The sequence below is a fragment of the Aedes aegypti genome, chromosome 1, assembly GCF_002204515.2.
Source record: "Aedes aegypti strain LVP_AGWG chromosome 1, AaegL5.0 Primary Assembly, whole genome shotgun sequence".
NCBI classification, from domain to species: domain Eukaryota; kingdom Metazoa; phylum Arthropoda; class Insecta; order Diptera; family Culicidae; genus Aedes; species Aedes aegypti.
In genome coordinates this window covers 283,979,208-284,001,518 of record NC_035107.1, presented here as the reverse complement: position 1 = coordinate 284,001,518, position 22,311 = coordinate 283,979,208, and the positions used below count along the sequence as shown (strand labels likewise).

The 22,311-nt window shown below is 41.9% G+C and overlaps 1 protein-coding gene across 1 annotated transcript in view; it reads left to right on the top strand.

Moving 5' to 3' along the window:
• Positions 1-22,311, top strand: part of LOC5566210 (serine-rich adhesin for platelets) — a 784,828-nt gene that overhangs the window by 39,587 nt on the left and 722,930 nt on the right. Inside the window, exon 2 of the mRNA XM_021838003.1 lies at positions 13,007-14,990. The gene's annotated coding sequence lies outside the window, so the exon portion shown is untranslated. The remainder of the gene's footprint in view (positions 1-13,006; positions 14,991-22,311) is intronic.

The following is a 22,311-nucleotide window of genomic DNA, read 5'->3' as shown; positions in this document are numbered from 1 at the left end:
CTTGCTAAACGCTCCGCTTTTGGTGGTGTTTCATTGTGAACCTACGACTGCAACATGTTGAGAAGTCGCTCAGGCTGCTCATAAAACATCCGTAGCGTCGCGATGATCTTCGGAACCGATTTCGGTAGAAGCAATCTGCTCTTGACTGCTTTCAGCTCCTCTGTTTTCAGAAATTCTTGCAAACGCGCCAGGTTCTCTACGTTGGAAAGCCACACGCCTTCATCTAGGTCTCATAGCTGCTGATAAACATCGGCCTTTTCTCCAGTTTGCCAGAAAACGTCGGCAACTTTCTGGCTTCTCCTTATTTCCGACGCCAGTTCTCCACCATTTCTTCTTTTTCGGACGTCTCCGAATACTCCACTTCACTATCCATGTGAGTTTCCTCCCTTCCGGAGCTCTCTTTGCTCTTGTTAGAGCTTTCTTCCTCATTCTGGCAGCTTCTTACATCTTCCTCGGGTGACGCTTCCTTTTTTCCTCTTCTTCGTCTTGCGTTTCTTCTGGACCGACTTGGAAACCTCTGAATGTCCGAACGGCATCAAATCTCCCTTTCACCCGATCAAGAAACTTTCTGGCAGAATCAATGGACCTCTAGCCGACTTGTCATAGAGCTTCTGAGCAACTTTCGGCGTCGAGTGCTTACGGTAAGCTCCTCTAGAATCACGCGTTCACTCAGCAACCAGATCCGCTTTCCCAGGCTTGGTTTAACTCGATTTTTTCTTCTCGAGCTCTTCTCCTGGCTTCACTTTCTCCGCCTTCCTTGACTTCCTTAAATTTCCCGCTTGAACACTTTTCGCCACTTCTTTTTGCTTCTTTTATCCGTCCGTCGTCTGTTTAATCCGCTTCAAATTCAACCGTAGCAGTCTCTCCATCACCTATCTGTTCCAGTTACCTTTGGTGAGCTTCTTCTTCTCCATTTGCACTCTTTTGAACGGCAGTTCAGTCTCCCGTTTCTCCTTATCCAGCTGTTCACGTTTTTCGTTCAGCTCTCGCTGCACCTTCAGTTGCTTATGGTGTGAAATCCTTTCTTTTTCCAGTTCCCGCTACTGATTCTACTTCTGCTTTTCGAGCTTCTTCAACTCCTCTTGCAGCTCAGACGAACCGGAGCCATCACGTCCAAATCCTTTGCACTTTGCTGAACTTCGTAAAGTGTTAAACGCGATTGAGCCTCTCGTGGATGAACCAAATAGTAGAGAGCTTCAGCTAGAAACAATTCCAAGCTTTTGCTGTAAGCCTTTCCAAGCATCTGGTGAAAGCCGTTCCAAGCATCTGGTGAAAGCCTTTCCAAGCTTCTGCTCGAGGCTTTTTCAAGCTTCTACTGGAAGTCCATCCGAAATTCTGCTGGAAACCTTTTCAAGCATCTACTGGAAGCCTTTCCAAGCTTCTACTGGAAGCCTTTCCAAGCTTCTGCTGGAAGCTTTGCCAAGCTTCTGCTGGAGGCCGACACGAATGCCAAACGAATGGTAAAGTGTCGCTAATAAATAATAATAATAATTCTGCTGGAGGCTTTTCCAAGCTTTTGCTGGAAGCCTTTCCAAAGCACTACTAGAAGCCTCTCCAAGGCTCTACTGGGAGCCTTTCCATGCTTCTGCTGGAAGCCTTTTCAAACTTCTGCTGGAAGCCTTTCTAAGCTTTTGCTGAAAGCCTATTAAAGCTTCTGCTCGAGGCCATTCCAAGCTCCTCCTAGAAGCCTTTTCAAGCTTATGCTGGAAGCCTTTGCAAGCTTCTGCTAGAAGCCTTTCCAAGCATCTATTGGAAGCCTTCAAGCTTATGTAGGAAGCTTTTTAAGGCTTCTTCTGGAACCCTTTGCACTCTTCTGCTGGAAGCCTTTCCAAGCTTCTGCTGGAAGCATTTTATGGTTTTATTTTGGAAGCCTTTACAGGCTTCTGCTGAAAGCCTTTCCGGGCTTCTGCTGGAAGTCTTTCCAAGCTTCTGCTGGAAGCATTTGGAAGTTTCTGCCGGAAGCTTCTGCTGGAAGCCTTTCAAAGCATCTGCTGGCAGCCCCTTTTAGGCTTCTGCTCAAAGCCTTTTCAGACATCTGCTGAAAGCTTTTCTAGCCTTCTACTGGAAGCCTTTCTAGGCTTCTGCTGGAAGCCTTTCCAAGCTTCTGATGGAAGCTTCGGTTTGAAGCCTTTGAAAGCGCATGCTGAAAGCCATTGGAAGCTTCTGCTGGAAGCCTTTTCAAACTTCTACTGGGAGCTTTTGAAAGCGTCTTCTGAAAGTCTTTGGAAGCTTTTGCTGGAAGCTGTTTCAGGCTTCTGCTGGAAGCCTCTTCCAAACTTTGCTGGAAATCTTACCAAACTTCTGCTGGAAGCCTTTTAAAGCTTCTGCTCGAGGCCATTCCAAGCTCGTCCTAGAAGCCTTTTTAAGCTTATGCTGAAATATTTTCCAAGCTTCTGCTAGAAGCCTTTCCAAGCATCTATTGGAAGCCTTTCCAAGCTTATGTACTTCTTCTGGAACCCTTTGCAATCTTCTGCTGGAAGCCTTTCCAAGATTCTGCTGGAAGCATTTTAAGGTTTTATTATGGGAGCCTTTACAGGCTTCTGCTGAAAGCCTTTCCAGGCTTCTGCTGGAAGTCTTTCCAAGCTTGTGCTCGAAGCCTTTGGAAGCTTCTGAAGGGAAGCTTCTGCTGGAAGCCTTTCAAAGCATCTGCTGGCAGCCCTTTTTTGGCTTCTGCTCAAAGCCTTTTCAGACATCTGCTGAAAGCTTTTCTAGGCTTCTGCTCGAAGCCTTTCTAGGCTTCTGCTGGAAGCCTTTCCAAGCTTCTGATGGAAGCTTCAGTTTGAAGCCTTTGAAAGCGCACGCTGAAAGCCATTGGAAGCTTCTGCTGGAAGACTTTTCAAATTTCTGCTGGAAGCCTTTGAAAGCGTCTTCTGAAAGTCTTTGGAAGCTTTTGCTGGAAGCCGTTCCAGGCTTCTGCTGGAAGCCTCTTCCAAGCTTTGCTGGAAATCTTACTAAACTTCTGCTGGAAGGCTTTTCAGGCTTCTGCTGAAAGCCTTTTCATACTTCTAATGAAAGCCATTCTAGGCTTCTGCTCGAAGCCTTTCTAGGTTTCTGCTGGAAGCCTTTTGAAGCTTCTGCTGGCAGCTTCTCCTAGTCTTCTGCTGTAAGCGTTTTTAGGCTTCTGCTGGAAGCCTTTCCATGCTTCTACTAGAAGCCCTTCCAAGCTTCTGTTGGAAGTCTATGAAAGCGTCTGCTGAAAGCCTTTGGAAGCTTATGTTGGAAGCCTTTGAAAGCGCATGCTGAATGCCTTTGGAAGTTTTTGCTGCAAGCCTTTTCAGGCTTCTGCTGGAAGACTCTTCCAAGCTACTGCCATTGGAAGCTTCATTTTGAAGCCTTTGAAAGCGCATGCTAAAAGCCTTTGGAAGCTACTGCCGGAAACATTTCCAAACTTCTTTTGAAAGACTTTGAAAGCGTCTTCTGAAAGTCTTTGGAAGCTTTTGTTGGAAGCCGTTCCAAGCTTCTGCTGGTCGCCTTTCCAGGCTTCTACTGAAAGCCTTTTCAGACTTTTCATGAAAGCCCTTTTAGGCTTCTGCTCGAAGCCTTTCCAGGTTTCTGCTGGAAACCTTTCGAAGCTTCTGCTAGAAGTCTTTCGAAGCTTCTGCTGGCAGCTTCTTCTAGGTTTCTGCTGGATGCGTTTTCAGGCTTCTATTTGAAGTCTCTGAAAGCGCATGCTGAATGCCTTTGGAAGCTTTTGCTGCAAGCCTTTCTAGGCTTCTGCTGGAAGCCTCTTCCAAGCTTCTGCTGGAAGCCTCTGGAAGCTTCTGATGGAAGCCTTTTCAAGTTTCTGCTGGAAGCCTTTGAAACTTTTGCTGACAGTCTTTTCCAAGTTTCTGCTGGAAGTTTTCCCAAGCTTCTGCTCAAAGGCTTTTCGTTTGCTTGGAATTCCGCGTAACGTTCCTCTTGTTATCGACATGAAAACAACATTATATGAAACGCATACCCTCAGTTGAGGTTAGTGTGGCTTTGACATCGACGGGTCGACGCCATTATCCGTTGCATCTCGGCTCCAGCTTTCTATTTCGAATGGCAGTGGGCTGTGCTGGCCGTTCGTCTGAAGAGCCAGTGGTCAGCAGATAAGAGAATCAAAGGGAAAGGAACGCCAGGGCTGCATCTAGGGTTATTTGATATCATTCTTACACGTGAACAGTCTTCTTAGTGTTGTCTCAATTCACCTGTTTTACTAAGAATCAATCACGAAGCGTAGAAAATTATGAGGAAAACTTTACATATGTAACGGATTAAATGATATAGCATCAAACAAAAAAGAAAAACCAACCATTTGTTCCTGAGCAAGAATCGATAGCCAACGAAAGCTACCGAATTTCTTCATCAGACCCTGAAGCCTACAAGAAACCACAAACAGACTAATGAAAAGCGTTTGTATCAAAGTGCCTTCCCACCCACACAGAAGAGAAATCATGATACCCCACCTCCGCCAGCCCCTTACGTCAACCGTCGTCGTTGTTATTTGTCCGAAGCTTCTGTGGAGAGATACCGAGCCCAGTGCTGAAATCCTGTCCAACCACTTAGGTACAATAGAGAGATAATGATAGGTATTATGTTGCGCCACTCCCCCTTTCCTCGGAAAACATCTCCACCCAATGGACGACCACCCCCCCCTCCCATCATAGGATTCAATCGGACACACAGAGCGCTCTAGGACTCCGGTGCCCGTCAATAATTTATCGCTGATGTGTATAATCCTATTTTATGATTTATTTGCGTCCCGTCCGTCGTCGTCGTCGTCATTTCGGACATCGGTCGACGGAGTCATGTCGTCGTCGTCTGATGCTTTTTCTGGAAGGGGTGGGACCATGTGGACCAGTGCTTTCCGTGCCAGAAAAGGATTAGACAACGGAAGCACAGCTGAGGCTCTGGTTGTGTACGGATTGGTCCATTCCTAGTGAATTGTGGAAGGCGGAAACGGGGAGAGGCCGGGGAGAACCGGATAATGACTCCATTATCGGACTGTAATCGAGGAGGACCATTTATGGCCTTCTCGTGCGTCCGAATGGCTAGAATAGCCCAAATCAACGACGCACCGTTGATGATGGACGTAATGATGAGGATTTCGGTTTCTATTGGACGTTATCTTCTGGGAAGATCATCTGTCGTAACGATGGGTAAAGTTGTGTTTTGATAGGGGTCGCATTGAATCGAATGGTTTAGAAGCCTTAGTCAAATGCTCTAGAAAAAAATAACCATACATACTGAAACTGTTCACGTTATCGAAATAATCACTATCTGAGCCTTCCAACACTGTTCATCTAACATGTTTAAATGTTGAAGAGACGTTTTGGTGCAATCCGAACACTTGATTTCGAACCGTCCAGCGTTGCATGTATCGGCAATATTAGTTTCGCCGGAAAACTATGTTCAGAAATTATCTGCCACAGCTAATTTCTTTTCATTGAATCGTACGCCGCCTTGAGATCAATAAACAGATGGTGAGTCTGCAGTTATACTTCTGGAATGCATCTCATTCGCAAGGCAAACAACTGATCTGTTGTCGAGCGGCCTATATGAAAACCAGCTAGGTATTGGCCGACGAAGGACTCCTCGAGCGATCTCGGTCTGTTAAACAGTATGCGTGACAGTATTGTGTACGCCGAATTCAGCAGGGTAATTCCTCTGTAATTGACACACTCCAGTCTGTGTCCTATCTTGTAGATTGGGCATACGAGGCCATCCAATCAGCCATAATTTCGTCCTCCCATCCCTTCAGAAGTACTCGGTGGATCGACTGATAAAGCTGCTCACTTCCGTGCTTGAGAAGCTCGACCGGGATCTCGTCCTTCCCAGCAGCCTAACAGTTCTTCAGCTCGCTAATAGCCTTTTTAACCTCTCCTATGTGTAGTAACCGAAACCTAACTGATCGGCCAAACTTGAGCCGAACCAACAAATAAACACACTATAGCAAACACCGTCCGTTCGCTACAAAAGTTGTCACCAAACTGGATTGAGTTGTTTTCAAAACTGGCTTCTTTCCCGCACAGTTCTCGTTTCGCCCGTTTTGCCTAATCTGCTTTTCGTTCATTTTCGCTCGTTGTTTGACATCTTTTGTACACGCTTAGCATAATACAAGTAGAATCGAAAACAATTTACCTTATTTTTTTTATATTTCAATCTATAACAACTCTATTCGCCACACTATGGTCGATGGGTCTACAGCTTGATTGTCATTAAAAATCTACGCATTATTGTGTTTCTGTGAGTGATTCCGGTAGAGGAACCATCCCGAAACGTTTAGGATCGGGAATTCGTCCACGTTTCATGTCCGTCACCTTACTGCTGTTAGGGATATCAGAAGTTGGCTGCAGCGACGATAATGTCGTCGTAGAAGTTGACGACGTTGTTCAAGCTCTATGGCACAGTCTCCGTGCGTCGCTGCCAGATAGCCGGAATATTTGGCGCATCATACATAGCTCGTGTTGGTGAATTAGTCCGTGAGTTACCGTATTCAGAGTGAACACATCAGGGACGAAAATACTCAATCTACCCTCGCCTACATTGATACTTGCTGGGTAGAATCTTCGTTGATTTTTATTTGTTTTTATCCTCGCCTTGACAACACAACAAAGATTGGCAAAGCGCTTGCCGCAAGATTGTCAGTTTCCTTTTACCCTGCTGATACTCAACCGCTTTATGATCATCGGAAGCAAAAAATGATATTCATTCTGGACAGCTTGACTTTTTTACATTCCGCTTCGGGAAGTTGTAATTTTTGCACAAAGCACAGTAAAGACGCGTCAACATCATCGATTCCGTGCATCGGATCGTTCATTATCCGTAAAGCAGCATTTTTTTTAATTAGTATGAACCTCAATGATAATCAATTTTCTAAAACTGACACTCTTCCCGAGCAGAAGCGAAGTTCTGACCATCAAATCGAGATATTGATTTGATTGACATAAGAGATAAAAGATCTGAAGATAATATCTAAATTTTATTCTTGGAACTTCTAAGCCATATCAAAATTTGATGTTTACAGATCAAATGAATAGCTCGCTGTTATTGGTTAGATCTTACAAAAGCTAAATATGATATGCTAATGATATTCTAGGAGTTAATTTTAGATATCATTTTCAGATCTTTTATCTCTTATATCTATCAAGTTAATATCACTTTTAGATGTTCATATCAAAATTAGCTATTGCTGAGCTTTTTTTACCTGCTCGGGTTCTGCTTCTGATAATCAAAAACACCAGCGACGTACGGGCATCGTTATTTGTTTTTTCATCTACTTTTGTGCCATCTTCATTGGTGCAATCATATTGGTGGTGGTGCGGTTACTTTGATGGTGGCATAAATGTCAGTGAATTGAGTATAGTGAGCATGATTTTTTTCGTCCCTGGAACACATGACAGAACTCGTCATAAATTGGAAGATGCGTGTAGGCATCGATGAGATCCAGATGGCAAAAGAAAGAAGCTCTCTTCAGTTTGTTGAAAATAAGCCATTTTACGAGACGTTTCGGAACAGCTGATCGCCGCAACCGCGTCAATTTACAGGAGACCTGGGATTAAATACAGCGTAATTTTTAACAACGCCTCATCTTAACAAACGGGGACATGGAGAAAATGACAAAACAGAGATCCAAAAATGTTCGTTACTGCAACATCACACCAATTTATTTTATCAGCTACCTCTTTGTTACCCATATTTCACATAAAAAGGCACTTTTGTGATCAGAAATATTTTAATAATTTGGCTCCATTTCTGTTTTCGCCTGTATGAAAAGCTACGCTAGAAATGCGCACAGTCATCAACCATCATCATCGCGAAAACTGACGACGATGATTGAAAAATCCCAGGTCTCCTGTCATTTGACCAGCTTCGTAAAATGGCTCATTGCTTCGGCCTTCAGAATTGGGAGCTCGTCGATGATTATCCGTGAATTAACGGTTGGTTTATAGTTGCCAGTTATACGAACACCACGATGTGAGTTGGCGAAGCCCATTCCGAGTTGAATCCTGCTGATATTTTCGTCTCAAACTCCGCTGCATACCGATCACGTAAAGCGTAAAGCTAGTCTCAACCTCGTTTCGGAAATGATGCCACAAGGAGCTCCTAACAGTTCGAACGAAACGTGTAAATTTCTGAGACATATAATGCACATAATTGGAGCGTGGAATATCATGGATATTTACATGATATGTCATGTAAACTTCAATTATATGTCGTGTAATCCAGCAGGATTGTGAGTGATAACATGACATATAACACATTTTTACATGATATCATACTTTAATTTACATGACGTCATGTTTACATCGCATAAATGAAGTTTACATGACGTGTAATTATCATTATTTTTAAGTGTCAAACTGCATTTGCCGATGTTGATCTTCGTTACTGACGTCGAGTAGCTTCTTCCCAATGGCTGTAGAGTAACAGAGCTGGCCTAGTGTTTGCACAACATCGATTTCGTAAGCTGGATCCTCTGACTATTTGATTTGATCGGTGAAAAGCTTCGAGACGGCGGCCTCGTTGAACGACACGAAGCGACAATTACTTCGCAAGTGGTGCCCACCACAGCCGTTGAACGGTTTCGATCCTCTGTCCTGTTGACTGCCATTCCGTTGCTCCTCCAATGATGATTCTGTCTGATGCTTGGGATGATATGACGATAACTGGCGATTGACCTTCTTGGTTCTCGGAGTCTCGTATCCGAGTTTGTTCGTTGTTTCACGATTTAGAGAAGGTTCTTCGGTATTGACTTCTCGTGTCGTGTTACGGGAAGCTTCCAGTGCGTGTGCTGCCTTGAACGTAGCTAGATCCTTTGCAATAATCACATCGCACTAATATGTACGGGTTGTACATCTTCAACTAATAAACCACTAAAGTGAGTTTAACCGCTGAAAGACTACTCCACTTTCAAGGTGTGGTGAATTAGACTTTCGGAGTTTGCACGAGAAACGTCTTTATCGTTCGGTGTCTACAATCCAAAAGACCCGGCAGATATCGGATGATTTATTTCGAAGGCATTTACTATTTTTCTTCCGCAAAGTTTTACAAAAGTCCTTAAAAAATAATTCCAAAATACTTCACAAATTGCGTTTTTTTATAGAAATTTTAAATCCCAGGATTATTCAAGAATTAGAAAGAATATGGTTTTTGAAATGTCACCTGGCTTCGAATCTTCAGAGTAAGTTTGTTGAAACCCACAAATTTTGCTACCAAAATTGAATAGCGTTAAAGGAATCTGTCAAGAAACATGTAGCATAATAACTGGGAAGGCGGAAAAGATTTTTAATTTATTCTTAAAGAAATTTGTATTGGTCTTCCTTAAAACACTTCTTTAGAAATAATTTTACCAGTTATTGGTAGAATTCATACTATTGGTTTGAATTTTTGTACGCTACGAGAGTAGCTTTCTGGCAGAATTGTCGAAACCAACACCAGAAGTCAAGGAAGTATAGGATAATTTGTTTTGTTTGTAAATTCATGTTCGAGGTTTTAATTATCCTGTAATTTACCTCTAGAGAAAAGATTATGTATTATCTTTTATTGTACCGTTGCTCACCTATTGTTCTACCTGCTTCAACATTTTATTGCTTCTCCTTCCTTCGCATGACACTTTGAGAAATTTCGTACAAAAATTTTTCCATGCTCCAAAAGCAACATTTTAATGAATCTTAAAAAATATTAATTATAAGAGTTTTGAAAATTGCAGCATTCTTATACGTAGGGTTCCTGATTCTTAAAAATCCATCAAGAATTCCTCAACAAATGTTCGAAGTAATGTAAGCTTCTCCTAATAATTAAATCCATCAAAGTCTTACATCGCGAATTTTACCACAATACATCTGCGGTAACGTGCTTAAAAAATATCGGCATTTTTTCGCGTTAAACTTCTACAGCACTACAAAATAATCGATAATAGATCCTTCAAAAAAGTTTGCTTGGAATTTCTAAGGTTAGAAAAAAATAATGGGTTCTATCTCTATATCAATATGTTCACCATAGTAGCATGATGCTTCGGAGTTCAAACAAAATATTATCTAAAATTTAGTTACAAATACTTTCAGTAAAAATACCATCCATACAAATAATTGGTGGTAATAATCATTTTCTATTATAAAACACGAAGAAAAAAGAACAAGATTTTTTGTAGTAAATCCTACAAGTAACACTTAAGATTTTCTGTGAGATAATATTGAGATTTTCCTGGAGTAATTATTGAACCAGAAAATGAAGAGCAGATATATGTTTGAATTGTATTTTTTTTTTGTTATGTATGAAGGTCAAAAAAATGAAGTTGTTTTTAAAACCAGGAATGAATTGCAAAATCTTAGTAAATCTGATGAAAAATTTCTTCAAAAAATTCCCAACAGAATAGTTTTTGCGGTTAAAAAAAGTCTCTGGAAAATACTTAGATGAATCACCGATAAATTTTTCGGAAGAATCTTAGGGTAATAATAATATAAGAAGTCCTTAGTAAATAACTCAGGAAATCTTTCAGTATTTCCACCGAAGAGTTTTTGGAAGTATTCTTGAACGTTTTTAGCTAGAAACTTCTGTAAACATTTTTTAGTGAGGCATTTTGAAAAACAAAAATTCGAGAATGTTCTGAAGGAAGACGAGATTTTGATCTGCTTGCAAGATGATAAAATCTAAAAAATAATTATCTGTGAAAAATACAGATGGTTCTGCGGAGAACTTCTCTGAGAAATCATGAATAACATTTTCTCAATTGAATTCTTTTTAATTGCTCATGAAATTTTAGTAGAATATTACGAGGAATCCTTACAGTATGGAAGAGTCATTCTTTTTTTTGCTGGTAGTTTGGATAATTTTGCTGCGATTTTTTCACACAAGCCTTTAGAGAAACTTTAGGAAGAATTTCAAAAGCAAAATTGGACAAACTGTTGACGAACTCTTTGAAGAATTCGTGGAATGAATCTTAGCCAGGTGATCTTGAAGACATTTTTGGTAAGACTCCTAGCATTTTTTGTACTATATTTTAGAGAGATCCTCAGTAATTCCAGAAAATCCTTAACAAATTATTAATGAAAACAAGAGAATACTTTGAACAAACAATCTAAATTTATGTGTAATAAGTACGTGGAGGACCTTCCAGGTGAAAAGATTAAAAGAATTTCGAATGCCTTCTCTGGCGGGAACCTTCAAGAGATTTTTCAAGCAATTCGTTAAACATCCTTCGAGAAATTTTCTGGTGAGAGCTGGGAATGATTTTCCGTGAGAATCCCAGGACGAACTCAGTGAAAACTGGTGAAGAAGTTCTTTGAAAAAATACTGAAAAGTACGAAAAAAAAAATCATGAAAAAGTTCCCTTAGGGATTCTTAGGGAAATCTCTTCAAAGCACATGGTTGAATGCCTGATAAGTTCATGGAAGAATCACAAAGGATATTCTTTGTGTGTTTTTTTTTTGATATAGTACTTGAAGGATATTTGAATGGATTACAAAATGAATGATTTTTTTTTCGTGAAGATGATTGAAATTTAGAAATATCACTGATGGTCCGCGAAATGAAACAAAATAACAAATAATTAAAATCAATAAAAATCTGTTAAAATTACGAAATTTGTGAAAATCATGATTATTGCAACCGATATTACTTCTTACATTTACCCATGTGGATATTTCAGGCTAAGGATTTTTTATCATGTTTGGTTTTTCGCTTTTCGATATAATACTTTGATGAGAGTCTGTCGTAAAGAGATAAAGGGGTGTGGTGCAACCGTTTTTTTGTGAGACAAAAATTTACATATGTATTACCACTCTGGCCGTATTAGGACCTTAAAAACTTCAAAAGCACTTATTGTAATTTGGAGAATCTCCTTGTTACATGTGGTTGTACAGCCCATATTTCATTTTTATGATTAACTAGTGGTCCCGGCAAATTTCGTCTTGACATCAAGTAGGCTGTTGTAAAACGTTATGTAATTTCCCATACAAAATGACACATTAGTCTTCCCTCGATTTTCCGATTATTGCGGAGACTTTTCCGAAGTTTTTCCTCGCACGAACACGTCGCATCACTTGTCGAGTGCAACAGTGAAAAACTTACGTCAATCCGTTGATCCGTTCTTAAGCCATTTCGTGACATACAAACACCACTCCATTTTTATTTATATAGATTGACTAAAACAAAATGGTGGACAAAAAATATGTAGGGAATGTTGGTCTTCAAACGAACATACATATGAATATCTTAAAACTCAGATGAACTTTTAATGATCAATATCGACGCATATTTAAAAAAAAAGAAAAGTTATTCGAAAACTATGAACTGTATAAAAGATTTTATACAAATTGCTGCCCCTATATCAGTGATACAGTTTATATAATTTGTTTTTGGTTTATGATTGTTACGAAACAATACGTAGTTGCAGTTTGCTGGGTTTGTAGAGTTCAGAATCAGAGTGGGCAAACGGGAGCCCCATGAAGAACTTGACATTCCACTCTGACGTTACTATGGACCTATGCACGGGTTCACTATTTGACGTTTTAGCGGTGCCGTGATATTTATGTGACCATGGAAACCAGTGATTTCGGCACCGCTCAAACGTCAAATTAGTGAACTCGTGCATCGGTCCATGGACCAATGCACGAGTTCACTATTTGGCGTTTGGGCGGTGCCGTGTTATTTATGTGACCATGGTAACGAGTGAATTTGACACCGCTCAAACGTCAAAATAGTGAACTCGTGCATTGATCCATAGGAGTGAGGCGTCAAAGTTGTTCCATGCTTTCTAGATCGTTTGATGTGCGATTCAGTGCTACATAATTCTAATAGGTTTTTGATTGTCATCCATCATAACAAGGCTAGAAGACAAGATCCATAACAATGTTTATTCCACACATGGAACTTATTCTTTAATATTCTCTGGTTGAAGGTTTTGTATATTCAGTTAGTATATTTGCTAAATTTGTCTTACTTTTCTCCCTCAACGACAATAAAACTCAGCTATTTCCACGCAACGCACCAAATAATCGAATCTGACAGATTTCTCTTTTGTTTCTCACCAATTTTTCAGATAAAATCAACCGCAGCACAAATTGTTGTCGACTGCAAAACAAGCTGAATCTCGAATTTCATCGCTATTCGTTGTCGTCGTCACCATCGTCGCCAAAGCCATTAGAAATGGCTCAAAAAATCGCACTCAAAACCAAATAACTCACCGGCAAGTCACCATGTAGGCAAAATATCCGCCGAAACGAAACGAAACGGGACGAAAAAATGTAAAACAAAAAGAAAAAATAAGAAAAACGAACGACTAAACGAACGAAAGAACTCCTGTCCGTCGGATGTTGGGTTGGCAGAACGCAGGACGTCGAGCAACCGAGATAATAGTACACCGATCGACAATCTGAGAGCGCGAGAAAACGAAAAGCCGAAACCAGAAGAGCCGCGGGCGGAACTATAAATGTTTAAATTTTAAATAATTAAAAATAATTCCCATCTCCTGGTGCGAGTGATACGTGATTTGTGTGATCGCAAATCGGCGGGAAAGTGTGTGATTAGCGAGCGCGTTGTGATGAAAACATTCCTCAAGGTGGATACCGAAAAGTGAGGTGTGCCAAAAAAACAAACGAATAGGAAGAAGAAGATTGTCGCTCCGGAACGGATCAATCAAAGTAGCCGGGAAACTGTGTAGTCTGTAGTTGAAAGGAAAATCTCTCTGAAGGTTGTGCTCTACATTTTACTCCGTTTTAATCTTTCCTCTCAACTCAACATTGTAATTAAGCTTAGCTAGGTAAGAGTCAATAGAAGAAAAGAATCTCTACACGTCGTACACTTTCACGTAAACATATTTCTGTGGTAGTCACTGTATGCGAGGAAAAAGAAGAAATTGTTAAATAGTTGTTACTCGGTAGCTCTCTTTCTATAGTGTAATTGTATAATATAGAACAAAGGAAGTATTTTCTATTCGCAAAAATTTTAAATCTCTTTGTGAAACGTGTGAAACCTGCTAGAAGCAGATATCTCGAGCGGTTGTGAACTCAGCGAACCCAAACCTTACCCACTATCGAGTTGTGTGAAGTTTCTGGTGCTCTGACGCAACCCGAAGCCGCGGAAGAAGCATCAACAAAGCAGTACACAAACATTCATAACGATTACCGTCCTATTGAGTGGGTTGAAGGAATTTTAACCCAGAAGAGAAGTGGTAGAGGGGGGACAAGTCCCGAAAAAAAATAGAAGTCTCGACGATTCCGAAAAATGTGCCAAATTCGTGCCGCTTCCGTAGTGGCCGCTGTATTCTTCGCGTCGAAGCATGCTATGGGCGGATCATGTCAACGGTTGCTGGGACCGTTGTAGAGCGGTCGACGGCGAAACTACTGAGGAGATGAGTGACGCTTGTTCGCTTCGATAGAAGTAGGCGGCATAGTTAAACGGGAGAAAAGTGATGGAGCGTACATCGCCTCCAACGTCTACGAAGTTGTTGTTGTTGCTGTTGTCGGGAAAAATATGAACCGAGCGGGCGAAGGGCGCAAACAAGAGACCAGCATCGGACGCCGGCGTGAAAAACGTGATTAATCTTATTAATAACCGGTACAACAACGGTAGAACTTATTGAATTACGACAGCTATCGATATTGATTGATTTTCTCTGGAGAAACGTCGGAGATGTTGATAAACAAAGCTCTCGAATGGAAGAAGTTGTGAAAGACAACACATAATTGATTAAGATATCCGAAAGTTCCGATAAAGCGCTGGACGCTCTCTCGCTCCATCGGTAACCGAAGAAGGCGTGCGCCAAGTGAGTGAAGTATCCAAGCAACGAAAAGTGTCAAAAGCCGACGGCCTCCTGATTGAGTCTGTGTTGAAGAAAAAGTGCGAAGGGCCTTAATCGATTGACAAGTGAGACAATCCGGGGTTGCGGTCAGTGAGGTGTGAACAAGTGAATAGACAACGGCCAAGTGTTTGTGCGGTCAGTGAAGCTTCTGCGGTGGACGAATAGGTCAAGAACATTCACTTGACGGTTGTGTGACAGAACGGGAAGCGCGCGGAAAAGCAAGGTAAGTGAGAGAGGGGCGAAACAACAAACAGTACGAACGCAAACATAATTGTCTCTAAATGTGGTCTGTTTACTTGCGTCACTCCGGAGAATGTCTCGTGCTGCGAAAATGGAGGACGCAACTCGAATGGTGATAACGATGCGAAACGAGTTAAAAATATTCTACATACGGTTGGAAGTCGAAAGCAGCATATCTGGTTAAGATAGTATATAGATTTAAACCAACAGGATTTGAGATTAATCTTATAAATCTACAACAAATTTAAGAGACAAATGACTATCGTTAAACCAGAACGTCATTCGTCCCTTAAATTTGTAGTCCCCCTCATCTAACAACAACTACAAATCATCATGCATTTGTAAGGTTCCGATTACGCCTGAATAGCTAGCTTATCATCCAAGGACAACCCCTTATAACTCAGTCATTTCTCAACGGATTTGCTTTTGCTTTTCCCTGTAATTTTTAGAACAATTTTCTCGTTAGAGGGTTTTGATCTACTTCGTCACAAGCACTATTATTCGTCGTACCAAATTAAATCGTTTCACTGCGGCGGATATTCGACCTTACCTACAGTATAGATTCATCTGCCAAGTGTAATTTTGTGATAGCAGTTATGGTTCATCCACTTGTACACAAAAAGTGCCATAAAACTACTATATTTCGATAAATAACTTCACTTCAATTGTTCACTTTGCGCTTTTTCACCGAAATTGTACGGACGAAGACATTCCGAACGAAATGTCTCTAATCACTGAGCTACGTCACATTACGATTAATATTGTTTTCCACCGCTCTGTGTTACTTAATTCACCGGGCATTTATTTACACTATGAAAAACCTTTGTACATCTTCACTGAAGAATGTAATTTCAATTACACGTCGTAAAACTTCTAAAATTCTCGAAACTTTAACAAATTCCCCCAACAAGTGCATATAACTGAGAACGTAAACAAAGTTTTTCATTCGTCCGGACTGAGAGAAAAAAAACTTGAGCGCATCAATATGTGCGTGATGTTCGATGTAGAAAACCTTTCCTTTGATTGTGATTGTGTTGCACTGTGAGCCGTCATGCATTTGTTCGGTCAAAAGTAATTGTACTATGTTTGGGCTGTATTTTAATGGAACCAATGAACTTAAAGGGAAATCTACATATTTCATCATGCTGTAGGCATGAATGGGGATTATTGAAGATTTTATTATAACGTTGAAGTCTTTCTGAGAGAAGCTTTCATTATAACGTTGAAGTCTTTCTGAGAGAAGCTTCCTCAAGCTTCTGAGATAGGCTTTCTCAAGCTTCTGACAGAAGCTTCCTCAAGCTTCAGAGAGAAGCTTCCTCAAGCTTCTTAGAGAAGCTTCCTCAAGCTTCTTAGAGAAGCTTCCTCAAGCTTCTGTGAGAAGGTTCTGCGAGAAGCTTCCTCAAGCTTCAGAGAGAAGGTTCCTCAAGCTTCTGAGAAAAGCTTCCTCAAGCTTTTGAAAAAGCTTCTGAGACAAGTTTCCTCAAGCTCCTGAGAGAAGCTTCTTCAAACTTCTGAGAGAAGCTTCCTTAAGGTTCAGAGAGAAGCTTCCTTAAGGATCAGAGAGAAGCTTCCTTAAGGTTCAGAGAGAAGCTTTCTCAAGCTTCTGAGAGAAGATTCCTCAAGCTTCTGAGAGAAGCTTCCTCGAGCTTCTGAGAGAAGCTGCCTCAAGCTTCTGAGAGAAGCTTCCTCGAGCTTATGAGAGAAGCTTCCTTAAGGTTCAGGAAGAAGCTTCCTTAAGGATCAGAGAGAAGCTTCCTTAAGGTTCAGAGAGAAGCTTTCTCAAGTTTCTGAGAGAAGATTCCTCAAGCTTCTGAGAGAAGCTTCCTCGAGCTTCTGAGAGAAGCTTCCTCGAGCTTCTAAGAGAAGGTTCCTCAAGCTTCTGAGAGAAGCTTTCTCAAGCTTCTGCAAGATGGTTCCTGAAGCTTCTGACAGAAGATTCTTCAAGCTTCTGAAACAAGCTTCCTCAAGCTTCTGAGAGAAGTTTTTCAAGCTACCTAGAGAAGCTTCTTCAAGCTTCTGAGAGAAGCTCCCTCAAGTTTCTGAGAGAAGCTTCCTCAAGCTTCTGAGATAGGCTTTCGGAAGCTTCTGTCAGAAGGTTCCTCAAGCTGCAGAGAGAAGCTTCCTCAAGCTTCTTAGAGAAGCTTCTGCGAGAAGCTTCCTCAAGCTTCAGAGAGAAGGTTCCTCAAGCTTCTGAGAAAAGCTTCCTCAAGCTTCTGAGAGAAGCTTCCTCAAGCTCCTGCGAGAAGCTTCCTCAAGCTTCTGAGAGAAGCTTCCTCAAGCTTCTGAGAGAAGCTTCCTTAAGGATCAGAGAGAAGCTTCCTTAAGGTTCAGAGAGAAGCTTCCTTAAGGTTCAGAGAGAACCTTTCTCAAGCTTCTGTGAGAAGATTCCTCAAGCTTCTGAGAGAAGCTTCCTCGAGCTTCTGAGAGAAGCTGCCTCAAGCTTCTGAGAGAAGTATCCTCAAGCTTCTGAAAGAAGGTTCCTGAAGCTTCTGAGAGAAGCTTCCTTAAGCCTATGAGAGAAGTTTCCTCGAGCTTCTAAGAGAAGGTTCCTTAGGTTTCTGAGAGAAGTTTCCTCAACCTTTTCTAAAAGACGGTTCCTGAAGCTTCTGAGAGAAGATTCCTCAAGCTACTGAGAGAAGCTTCCTTAAGGTTCAGAGAGAAGCTTTCTCAAGCTTCTGAGAGATGATTCCTCAAGCTTCTGAGAGAAGCTTCTGAGAGCTTATGAGAGAAGCTTCCTTGAGCTTCTAAAAGAAGGTTCCTCAAGCTTCTGAGAGAAGTTTTTCAAGCTACTTAGAGAAGCTTCTTCAAGCTTCTGAGAGAAGCTCCCTCAAGTTTCTGAGAGAAGCTTCCTCAAGCTTCTGAGAGAAGCTTCCTCGAGATTCTGAGAGAAGCTGCCTCAAGCTTCTGAGAGAAGTTTCCTCAAGCTTCTGAAAGAAGGTTCCTTCAAGCTTCTGAGAGAAGCTCCCTCAAGTTTCTGAGAGAAGCTTCCTCAAGCTTCTGAGATAGGCTTTCGGAAGCTTCTGTCAGAAGGTTCCTCAAGCTGCAGAGAGAAGCTTCCTCAAGCTTCTTAGAGAAGCTTCTTCAAGCTTCTGAGAGAAGCTTCTGCGAGAAGCTTCCTCAAGCTTCTGTCAGAAGGTTCCTCAAGCTGCAGAGAGAAGCTTCTTCAAGCTTCTTAGAGAAGCTTCTTCAAGCTTCTGAGAGAAGCTTCCTCAAGCTTCTGAGAGAAGCTTCCTCAAGCTTCTGAGAGAAGCTTCCTTAAGGTTCAGAGAGAAGCTTCCTTAAGGATCAGAGAGAAGCTTCCTTAAGGTTCAGAGAGAACCTTTCTCAAGCTTCTGTGAGAAGATTCCTCAAGCTTCTGAGAGAAGCTTCCTCGAGCTTCTGAGAGAAGCTGCCTCAAGCTTCTGAGAGAAGTATCCTCAAGCTTCTGAGAGAAGCTTCCTTAAGCTTATGAGAGAAGCTTCCTCGAGCTTCTAAGAGAAGGTTCCTCAAGTTTCTGAGAGAAGTTTCCTCAACCTTTTCTAAAAGACGGTTCCTGAAGCTTCTGAGAGAAGATTCCTCAAGCTACTGGGAGAAACTTCCTCGAGCTTCTGAGAGAAGTTTCCTCAAGCTTCTGAGAGAAGTTTTTCAAGCTACTTAGAGAAGCTTCTTCAAGCTTCTGAGAGAAGCTTCCTCAAGTTTCTGAGAGAAGCTTCCTCAAGCTTCTGTGAGAACGTTTCTCAAGCTTCTGAGAGAACGTTCCTCAAGCTTCTGAGAGAAGCTCCCTCAAGCTTCTGAGAGATGATCCCTCAAGCTTCTGAGAGAAGATCCCTCAAGCTTCTGAGAGAAGATCCCTCAAGCTTCTGAGAGAAGCCTCCTCGAGTTACATTGCGACAATTTTTTCGAAGATTACTTCAGATGTTTCTGCAGCAAATCTCCAGGTAGTGCTCTCAAGTTTCCTCTGGGAATTATTCCTGAGATTTTCTCCAGTGATCGCTTTAAGAACTCTTCCGGAGATTTCACCGAAAATTCTACACCGAATGGATTCGACAAGAAATAATTTCGTAATTTCCCATAGAGATTCCTAAAGAGCTTCGTTCAAAAATTCTCTTAGGAAAATCACAACATGATCTATTTAAATGATTTTTTCCACGTTGTCCTTCAGGGATTCCCTTGGAAATTTCTCAAAAGATTTATTCTGGGCATTGTAACCCGCCAGCCCGTCGCGCTTCCCGTTCGAAAGTGGATGGCTTTAGCGCCACTCCTAAAAGGAGACCACCCAGCAGTTTGCAGGTTTGCCCGGCCTGAGACCCTTCAAGGGAGGGGTTAATTTTAAAGAACTTGGGAAGAAAGCTGACTGGCTGCGTTAAATTAGCCGTTGTACTTCTCGGTAGAGGTTAAAGGCCATCAATACCACTGAAGCTCCAAAAACAAATTCCTAGAATTCTAAGAAACCTTAATCACTGGAGCGGGGTGTTCTCATCACGGGCCCAGTATGAACGTCACTCCATTACAAACTGTTTCCAATTTGAAAATGGTTAAAGGTCGATTTCGGGCCGACTTACCCAGTACAATAAACTACAAGAAAAGCGAAACGAAACGAACTACATGAAAATCCCTCACAAGACACTAATTTCTTCAACTGACTACATCAAACAATTTAGATTGGGAACCACTGACTATATTTATTGCATCACCAACAAAAGCTTTCTGCTATAAAAGCTCAAATAACGCTCAAAAAAAAAAAAAAAAGACAATTTACACCGTCTTCAGCCAAAGGCTGCACAGACTGAACATTCACAAACACTAGGCAACGGACAACACGGAACACCCAGTAGTCCAGTGATGAATTTTTCGTTTGACGAAAAGTTTTCACCGACTGGAGCGGGAATCGAACCCACGCTTCGTGGCACTCACAATACGCCTAAGCGACTGACGCCGCTAACCGCACGGCCACGAAGCCCACATAACAAACACATAACGCTTACAGTTGCTACAAATATATTTAAACGGTTTGATCTTCCTATTACATGCTTGCCTAGGCCTTTCCTGTTCCCTTTCCTACTCTAGCGTGCGTGTTATCTCCTACTTCATTCTCTCTCTTTCTTACGGCGCTTGCCGTGCCCGGGCTCTTTTTCTCGGTGTGGGTTTTGGTAGCTACGGGTGTGGGTTTCGGGTATTGGCGATAACGTGCTCAATGAATCATTAACAATTGAGACGGCTACGGGCTATCGAATGTGCCGTACTGTCTCATGCGCATGGACGACACAACGAACAAACATGCATGCTTGGTACTTACTCTACCATGGATTTACGAGTGGGTGGTTTTACGGATGGTGGGGGTGGACTAGCGGTGGACACGGAGCTGTGTTGGCATCTGCTCCGGCCTGTACACGATCGCGGATGCGATCAACGGTCCATTTCGTTGGTCCTCACTGGATCCGCGGACTTACGCGCAAACGCGGCACGTGCGTTCTTCGTCTCCCTCCTTCTTGACGGTTGGATTGATGTCACAGTAGAATTTGCTGACGCTGACGATACGTAATGGCGGCCTGCCTGTCTAGGGCGCGCAGAATGGCGCGGCGCAACCCTCTTCCGGTCACGTGTGCCCCGGGAATCCTCCGAAGTCGAACGGTGGGGTCAAGAGTAAGGTTTCTGGTGGATGGTGGTGTGCGGGCAATGGCCACTGCTGCCACGAATCCTATCACACAAAAGGGTCACAACGCACATTTTAGACTACAAACTCACAATATAGCAAAGTAGCCTCTTACCCGGAATATTGGTTTGAACACACGCACTATTCACCAATCTAGAAATCTCCTACTAGTCTTAAGCAGTTGAACTAGCGCTACTGGAAAGGGAACTAATATTAGTAATCCTACTAAGAACTCTCATGTAGTTAAACTTTACCAAATGGAACACACCACGACGCGATACAGAACTTCAACCACTCTTGCCTCTTCCACAGTTCGAAACGAAGTGGACGATCAAGGCTGGGAATTGTCCTCAGATACCCGCTAAATTGTGACCTTCGGCTTCGAGGTCGCGAAATGGGACGAAGTCCAATTTCGCGAGTGCAAAATTCTCAGAATCTGGACCCGAAACTTCAATGGCATTGCGACCTCTCTTTCCAACGGCCGCATTAGCACGTTAAGGCAAATTCTCTCCCCAAGTTCGGTAGGAGTGTGCTAAGCCGAACGGGAAAGGTCATTGGATCCTGAAAGGATTTTGGGCAGGTCGATGTCCGCCGAGAGACATCGCAAATATGCGCGCGTTGACAATTTGGGCTGGCTTGGGTTCTTTTCTTAGGCGCGTGTAACTGCTGTAGGGAACTCATTTGTGCAAGCGTATGTCATTTGCAACTCTACAGAAGGGACGATCTAATGCGGTGAATTTATGTATGAATAAATGATAAAAACGAATGGACATGCGATAACTATTTAATGGAAAACATTTAACGAATATAATACATGGATAAATATTAAATTAGAAAGCGTACTTGTTACATCATTCCCCACTAAAATTACGAAAATTTGATTGGCATTGAGAATGGAGATGAAAATAGCCAATCAAATTTTCGTAGGCCAAACAAGTCGTCTCAGAAAACACTACTATCGATTTTCGGGGTCATATATGATCATCGTCGACCGAGGTCAACTCCATCTCTATTTACAGATCAGGATCCATCACAGAACCTGTCTGCCACTGACCATCAGCGACGTAAGTCTCCGGTCTCCAGCGAAAATCTAAACATAATGTAACCAAAAAGCTTGTTTATTGAAGAATAAAACTAACAGGGGTGGCCAGAAATACTCGATGTCCCAGAAACCTTGACTTAGTATTGAAAAATGGGAAACTGTTCAATTGACCGGAAGTTTGTTGATGACCTCATTCATTCACATTAAATTCGAAAACACAAACATATAAACGGCTTAAACTCGAGAGTTGTCGACAATACTCTGAGCAAGCGCACACAAATAACGAAACATTGTCTTCATACACCAGGACATTGCCGATAATCGAAGACGACATTCACGAAAATTTCCACCTTAGTGGACGAAACCGATAAGTCCATTGACCATCTCTACCCCAGCACGTAGCGAGAAACGCGAGACGCCAACTTCCTTATCTTAACATAAACTGTTTCGTTTTCAGTTTGCAGCCACGGAAATGCATCCGCGATATGCGCTTACTGAAACACGAAACGAAAAAGCTCCTTAAAAGAGATTTCAAACGCCAGGTCAAACCGACTGCGAAAGCTCTTCAAGAATAACACATACTCACTATAAAACCCATCCAATCATTCATACCTTGCATACAATAATGTG